This window comes from Myotis brandtii, unplaced genomic scaffold (assembly GCF_000412655.1).
Source record: "Myotis brandtii unplaced genomic scaffold, ASM41265v1 scaffold8, whole genome shotgun sequence".
Taxonomy (NCBI): domain Eukaryota; kingdom Metazoa; phylum Chordata; class Mammalia; order Chiroptera; family Vespertilionidae; genus Myotis; species Myotis brandtii.
Genome location: NW_005371219.1, coordinates 12,272,752 through 12,281,875, shown reverse-complemented (window position 1 = coordinate 12,281,875; position 9,124 = coordinate 12,272,752).

The following is a 9,124-nucleotide window of genomic DNA, read 5'->3' as shown; positions in this document are numbered from 1 at the left end:
TATTTATTTATTTATTTATTTATTTATTTATTTTTAAGTTAAGGATTCCAGTAAAGAAAGGGAGTAGTTATGGAATAGCTAGATCTGTACTGATTCCATGATAATCACTATAACAAACAAAGATAAATCAAGCCAACTTTAGAAACACCAGTACTAGTATAGGTTTCTGAAGCAGACCCTGGTTACACATTTTTACCAAGCAGCAATATAACTTGGTAATTGTGCACTCCATGGACAGAACAGATGAATGACACTGATGGAGAATGCATACGAAGTGTCAATAAATTTACAACAAAATCAGATCAGTTACAGAGATTTTGTTCTATCTTGCTTTATTTTGCTCACACCTTACTTCTTAAAAATTAGGTAATGGAATACTTTTTGTTCTCTTTATAAATCTAGTTGATTTTTTTTTTTTAGTTTCTTGAGTCCTTAGAATCTTTTAATTGAATAAAACTGTGTCCCTTGTCTTGGTTTTATGATGCATGAAAATAGTAAAAGAACATTAGATCTGTTAGAGAGAGAGAGCTGTTCCTTAGTAGCACATGTTGGAGGGCCACTTTCGAAAAGAATATATATATTTATACGTGAAGCTAGATTTCCCAGAGAAGCAGTTTACACCATGCTCTGCAAAGTATTTATCTGGCAGTCAATTAGTGACAGTGATGATGGTGATCTGTTGGACTTACAAAAGTACCTGGAGGAGCTATCACGCCTAACTGATAAGCTAAGAAAAAGAAAAATGGTGAGAAATAGAATTGGGATCATGAGAACTCCACTTGGTAAATTGCCCCAAACTCAGAATTCATGAAAAAAATATTAAAGTTACTACTGGAGGTTGATTAATTGGAGATGCCAAGTAATCTTGGAATTCCTAAATTATTATTTCCCTGGTAAGTGGATGTTGCCTAATGAACATTTAACATTTTATTTCTCAATATATTTACTGTTATTTAAAAAATGGTAGGAAAAAATTTCATCTCCAAAAGCTCAATTCAATTCAACATATGTTACCAACATAAAATGACCAAAACCACTATATATTAAAATACCATATAATAAGTTGTTTTAGCAATAATGACTGTGGGTGAAAAATAAAAACACAAAATTAAAACTAAAATTCCTGGAACAATGGAAAGTGCTATTAAAGTAATATTAATGGTGATGATCTTTACATATCAGGATGTAAAGTATGAACTACTATTTTATCCGATGGTTTGCCCTTAGTGCTACCCACAGATACACTGCCTTCCCTAGTGTGAGGCCTCATCAATCTGCAACTCAGTCCTACATTAAATTCAGCAGGATCAATGGAAAGAAAGAGAGAAAGTCTCACAAAGCCAAATCATACAGAACTTCACCAGGGGAAAGAAAGTGAAACAAGTTCAGGATAAGGCAAAAAACTCAGGAAACATAGTTGAGAAGAGTTTCATCTATAAATAAAAGCAGCAATGCTATGTTGCCCCAATTTATTTTTGAAGACACTATTCTTTCATGATTTCCCATACAGCAGTGCCTGGGTTTAACTCCTAATAGATTTACAGAGCATTCCTCTGCACTTGTTCTATTCTCTGTGTAATGCTGAATTTCATGCTTCTGGATAACCTAAAGGAGCTTATTGCCATTGATAGAGTGAGAAGCAATTGTAAAATAGACCCGGAATGTTTACTTTTCTAAATATTCATTTTGAACACTTGTTTAGAGCTCTTTTTTATTTTCAATTTCTCATAGAGTACCATTTGGTTCTCCTTTTCCCTTTGTTTTCAGCACTCACACCAAAGCAGAGGTTTAACTATTATAACGGAAGTTACCATACTGAAAATGGATGCTCTAAGCACTACCCCTAACATCACCCACCTTCATTGTTATAAAACTCTCATCTCAGTTTAGATTAGCAATGACCTTACATATAACACAGCAACAGAAATTATTATCACAATAATTATATCAAGTCAAGGAAAAGTATGAATCATGAAACACTAACAATTTTTAGCTGTTCTTACTATGTTGAAGTGCATTAATTTTACAAATGTAGACCTCAGTAACAAGACAAAAACAGTAGGGATATTTAAAACTAGAGGCCTGGTGCATGAAATTTATGCACAGGTGGGGTCCCTAGGCCTGGCCGGGGATCAGGGCCGATCATGGCCATCTCACCCAATCCCTATCAGGGCCGGGCTGATCAGGGCTGGGCCAATCAGGGCCTGCAGGCCAGAGGGAGGGACCACAGGAGGTTGGCCAGCTGTGGAGAGGGACTGAAGGAGGTTGGCTGTGGGAGCACACTGACCACTGGGGGGCAGCTCCTGCATTGAGTACATGTCATAGCAACTGGTCAACCAGTTGTTCCAGTCATTCGGTCGTTACGGTTGCTTAGGCTTTTATATATATAGACTAGGGGCCCGGTGCACAAAAATTTGTGCACTGGGGAGGGGTTCCCTCAGCCCAGCTTGCCCCCTATCACATACTGGGAGCCCTAGGGGATGTCCTACTACCTGCTCCCTGCTCCCTTGGGGAGTGGGCCTAAGCCACAGTCTGGCCACCCTTTGTGGGAGTCGAACGGGCTGATCAGGGGAAGGCACCAGCCCCATCACCACACTGTTGCAGCCACTGCAAGTCAACAATTGCTGGCTGGCTCCGCCCTGGTTCCCCGCCTCTGCCGCCATCAACAATCCTTGGCTGGCTCCTCCCTGGCCCAGGCCTAAAGCCTCTGCTGGAGGCTTTAGGCCTGGGCCGGGGCACCCCCAGCTCCCGCCGCAGCTGCTCGCTGGTTGGCTCCTCGCCGGCCCAGGCCTAAAGCCTCAGTCTGTGGCTTGGAGCCAACATATGCAAATTAGCCGCCATCTTGGTTGTCAGTTAATTTGCATATACTCACTGATTATCCAATGAAAAGGGTAGCGGTCGTACGCCAATTACCATGTTTCTCTTTTATTAGTGTAGATACTTTGGGAAACATAGCCTCAAGGTAGACTTCCCTATGTTTTCTAGGCAGTAGAAATTTAGTATAAGAAGTATGAGTGCTGTGTCAAAGTCCTGCACAACATGAGAAATGAGTTTTATTAATTGCTATTACCAATGGTAATGCCAACAAAAAGTATTCAGGATGTCATTTTTTCTATCTCCAGTCACAAATAGTTCTTAGATCTCATAGCATCATAACAATTCTGTGACATAGAAAATGTGCAACTATATCTGTATTAAAGATAAAACTGACTAGTTCAAGATTTTATGTTAATATGTTTTATTTTCTGTAACAAACAGAGTCATCAGAATGCATGGTTTAAGTAACTGATAAAAATTATTTTAAACTCCATTTAGAAGCTGGCACAACAAGCACTCTGACATATAAATGAATAAATGTGTCAACATGAGAAACATTTAAACCTGTACAGAATATTTTTAAATAAAATATAATTTATTGACTTGATTTCTATTGATAAGCATGTAGCATGTACAGAATTTTTATGAGTTTACTCAAGCCAAATTGACGACAATTGCCAGGAAGCAAAATATCAACGGATTGAGAAAATGCTCTGGAAAATTGCAGTTTTACCACTTATTTTATACATCAGAATAAAAAGGAAAGATCAACTTCTGACTCCATAGATCTAGAAGTATTAGGTTGATCTTTGAACTCTAGGCAGAAGTTTTGCAAAGCAAGTAATTACTGCTATAAACATATATTACCATGTGATCCAATAATTGCACTCCTTGTTATTTACCCAAAGGAGTTCAAATCTAATGTCCACAAGAAACCTACACATCCTATCCTATATAGTAAAAGCCTAATAGGCTAAGTGTCTGGTTGTCTGGTGGGCCATTCAACCAATCAAAGCATAATATGCTAATGATATGCTAAGGCCGCTCAACTGCTCGCTATGATGTGCACTGACCACCAGGGGCCAGATGCTCCAAACAGTAAGTTAGCTTGCTGCTGGGGTCCAGCCAATCAAGACTGAGCCAGATGGGCTGCACATGCCCTGGAGCCCTCTCACAGTCCCTCCCCAGCTGGCCAACTTCCTGTGTCCCTCTCTGGCCCTGATCGTGCACTGGTGGGGTCCCTTGGCCTGGCCTGTGCCCTCTCACAATCTGGGCTGAGGGACCCCAACCCCTGAGTGCACAAATTTCATGCACTGGGCCTCTAGTAAATACATACAGAAGCATTATTCATAATTTCAAAACTTGGGGCACAACAAAGATGTCCTTTAAGTAGGTGAAATGGTAAACTAATATGGTACATCCATTTAATGGAAAGTTAGTCAGCACTAAAACAAAATGAGTTATCAAGTCATTAAAACAAAATAGATCCAGAGACATGACGCATGGAATAGACTGTGGAATCTCAGAGGGAAGGCAGGGGAGGGCTGGGGGATCAACCAAAGAACTTGTATGCATATATGCATAATCAGACAATAGGGTGGTGAAGGCCTGGGACAGGGCAGGGGGTGGAGGTAGCTAGAAGAGGTCAATGGAGGGAAAAATGAGACATATGTAATACTTTCAATAATAAAGATTGAAACAAACAAACAAAAAACAACAACAACAACAACAAAAAAAAAACAGAAATGGGGACACCTCAAATGCATATTTTTAAGTGAAAGAAGCCCATCTGAAGAGACCACATAATGTAATTTGAACTATTTGACCTTTTGGAAAAGGCAAAACTATGAAGACAGTAAAAAAATCACTAGTTGCTAGGTGTTCCAAGGAAGAAGCCGCAGAGGGGATGTTTTTGGCAGTAAAACTATCCTGATGATACTCAAATGGTGGACACATGTCATTATGCATTTGTCCAAACTGAATATACAACAAGGAGTGAACCTTAATGAAAATTATGCACATTAGTTAATAATAATGTACCAATATTTTCTCCTCTGTTGTAACAAATGTTACATACTAATGCAAGATGTTCATAACAGGAAAGACTGGGGAAGAGGGTAGTGTGAGAGGGTATATATAAACTCTGAACTTTCCACTCAATTTTTCAATAAACTGAAAAACACTCTAGAAAGAGTTTATTAAGTAAAGAAACAAAAAATACAAATGTAAGACCCATTTTACCTATTTTAAAGAAAAACTAAAACATTTAAAATTATATCAGTGTTACTAAACATCTTTATTTTTATTAAAATTTAAACAAAAAATACTATGGAAACCTTTTTAAACCACAAAAATTATTCTCAGGACTTCTGGAAAACTGGTTAATCAAAAATTTTAGAACAATTTGGAAACATAAACACGGACACATAAAACTAAGTACAACAGCATTGAAGAGTTCCATGTTTGGGATTTTTTTTAGCTTTATTAAAATAGAAAGTATTAAATATATTCTGAAAATCATTACAATAGTTTGAAAGGATTATATAATTAATATGCTTAAGTAGTTAGAAATTGAAAACTCGCCAGTCTTCCAAAGACCTTACTTACACAAATGAGGTATTTTGTTGTCTTTACTCTCAATTTTCAAAAAATATATAGTTTTGATAAAAAGCACATTTTTGGGGAATTGCCACTTTGAGTTAAGTTGAATTAATAGAGAGTTCATTTTTCTTGCTCTAGGCAAACCAATTATACCCACTCTCAAGGTTAGGATTCTCACTGGATATAATGCACATAGAAATTGCCTTTAATAGTGTCTTCTAAAATGTTTTTCATTCTCTATTGTGTTTAATTAAAAACAAATTATTTAGCCCTAGCCAGTTTGGTTCAGTGGATAGAGCATCAGCCTATGGACTGAAGGGTCCCAGGTTTGATTTTGGTTAAGGCTCGACCCCCAGTAAGGGGTGTGGAGGAGACAGCCAATCAATGATTCTCTCACATCATTGATGCTTCTATCTCTCTCTCCCTCTCCCTTCCTTTCTGAAATCAATAACAACACATTTTAAAAAATAAATTCTTTAAACTTATTAAATTTAGACTTATTAAATTCTTTAGGTTTATTTTTTCATTACAGTTCTCTGAAATTTTAGGTTTTTGTTTTCCCTAATATCTACCTTTGAATTCTGTGTCCAGACAAGCTCCACCAACCTCAGTATTTTAGTAGTCTGAATGTTTGCTGACCTTAGGGATGCTGCAATGTGGTTTTATTTCTTTACAGACCAACATGTAGTATAATTATAATGCCTTTAGAGGAGGAAATAAACAATGTATGTCTAGTTCATTGCTTTTATCGTTTGAAAATATAGCTCAACTGCCTTTAAACTCATTCTTTCTCTGTGCCTCTTCAATGAAATGGTGTCTCATATAACACCTGAACAAGAGTGAATTGTTTCATTTTATAAGATGAAGAGAAATAGTTATGCTCTATTGAACTTCTAATATAAACCAACTGCTCCTTGAAATGCTTAACGATTACAGAAAATACCTATAGGGAGCTTCCATACTCAAATAATTCTTACAAGAGTAAATTTTTAAACAGACATGTAATTAAAGCAAATTTAGTTCTTGGTTTCACTGCTCAGTGTGTGTGCTCACTAAGAGTTAGCAGGTCAGAGTAAGATGCAGAACACTAAGATGTGTGGTATAAGACATCCATACCCTGTTTTTCATTGTGATAATCTCAGCAATTGGAAATGTCCAACCTTTACTGTACTTAAATCCAATACAAAAGCTGATCAACCCAACAACTAAACTTTATGATAGATGTGAGTTAAAATAGTGTGAAATTTGTGTGACAATAGTGTGTGTTTTAAATTGCTTGTTATTTATAAGAAATACGTTTTTCATATAAGTAAGAATATGTCAGAAATTCCCTAGGGGCACATATTTGTAGATGAGTTTTCTTCTTTTCATTATTTGCCAAAATATCTAATAATTCCCATGCCTAGCCACATTTAAGGTATGTCTATAACACTAGTTGAACTTCCAAACGTTTTTCTTTTCTTTTTAACATACTGTTTATCATTCCTCTTCTGCTCAAATACTCACATCTCATCTATGTTTCACTCATGGCAAACTTTTCTAGGATTAGAGTGAAAGGAATTTTGACTTAAATTTTCATTTGAATGAATCAGGTGGATTTGGAAATACCACATATTATTATGTAGTTTTGTACTGCCAAATCTATAAGTACCATTTAGATATCAGTCTAATTTAATGTCTACTTCCCACCACCAACCTTTAAAGTTGTGCTGTCTAATTTCTACATCCAAACATATTTGTTCTGACTAGAATCTGTTATGTGACATCAGTTGTTGGGATCTTACCCAACACAATATCGTTAATTAGATTAGAACTTCAGATAACTTATTGCCAGACACTTATCTCATTTCCTAGCTTTAGCTGAAGATTGATTGGATCAATTGTATATAAGGATAATCACTGGGCTGGTTTTCCAAAAAGCTCTTTAAAGAAAGATGATTTTTTTCATGCTCCTTTTTTTTTTTTTGTATCTGTTTGAAGCATAGAGTTGATAACTGAGACTGCAAAGGAAAACACGTACACATGAGATGAGCTTGACAATAGAACAAAGCACTTAAAGTGATGGATGTGAGAGAAGGAAACTGGGACTTTGATGATTATCTTGGACCTTCCATAATAACTATGGACTCCCAAAATTGGAATTATTTTAGATGAGAAAAATATAAATCTTTATCTTTTAATGTTACTTATATGTTTTTTCTAGGAGATAAATATAATTCAATTTATACAGTATTACTTAAAGTTGAAAAACCTGAACCAGTCATTTATATAAATGCTTTAGTAACCAGCACATACTGGGCAATACACAGTTAATGTATTACTGTGATACAATTGGAGAGGACAGTTATTTTATGGTGATTCTCAATATTTAAAGCTCCATATTTCCCAGGAGAATTGGAAAACAAAAAATTCCCAAGTAACAAATGCAGCTCAAATCTTGCAAGAGTATGTATTCAAGGAATGTGCATTAGGATAACTCATATTTAAGTTTTCAACCCTGGAAAATTATAAACCAACAAAACCTGAAAATTGCTTAAGTCTGCCACCAAACCACTTTTGTTTGTAAATCTCAAAGAGATAAATGCTTTATTGAGCATCAAAACAAGTATAAAAAGTTACATTACATGCCCAGGCTTTTTTTGTTTTGTCCTTGGCACACCTTGAAAATTAGCATAGTTAATAATGGTAAACAATAAGTTTAGTAACACAATGAGCGTCCTTTTCTTAGGGAAAATAACAAATGATTTCTATATACATTATGAGGAGACTAGGCGATGATGATAAATGATGATGATAATAATGATGAAGATGATGAATCTACAAAAATTAGAGACAGAAATATTTAAATGTCTCAAGCAAAATGTAAAGTTACAAAATTTCACTACTTTATAAAAAAATCATAGTCTCATTGATTTCTTAGTTTTGGATTTTGATAAAAAGTGTTACTATTTAACAAGAGTGAATATCATTCTATAATTTTAGAGTGTGAAAATGAAGTTTGGGAATAAATAACTTGAGACATAGTATAATTATGTCAGCTATGATTGAATGATTGCTGCAATTCTCTACACATTTCTATATTTGTACCTCATAAAACATAAATTTCCAAATCTCCCTACCAAAGGGCAGAGTTTATTATAACTTCACTCCTCAAATCTGAACTAATCAGATGACTTATTTTGACAATAAATAACAGAATTGTCAGTGTGGCATTTCTGAATTCGGGCCTTAAGGATTCAGACTTTCTCAGACTTTGTCTTATACAATGAGAGCAAGCCAGCAGGATGCTTCTGAAAGAAAAATCCCATATGGAAGAGAGCTGAGGTACCTGAGCCAAGAACCATTCAACTTCAGGTGCAAAGCCACCACCCTTCTCTATTGACCAATTAATTGAGATAAGCAGATAGAAGAACTAGTGGTCTATTTTTTAACTTATCAAGAACACTAAATTATTGCTTTAAATTTACTAAGTTTGAGGGCATTTTTTCACACAGTGATATTATGGCAGTACATAACTAATACCACAGCCTAAATGATCTCATTATTCTGAGATCCTAAGAAAATATAATTGTGTTATAAGTTAGAATATAAAATTTTATTTAATATAAAAAGTAGAGGGAAAGTAAGTTTGGCAAAAAAAAGTGAGTTCAATTACAAATTTCATTAATTACTCTGTTCAAAAATGGGAAACAAATTAGCTTTTGTG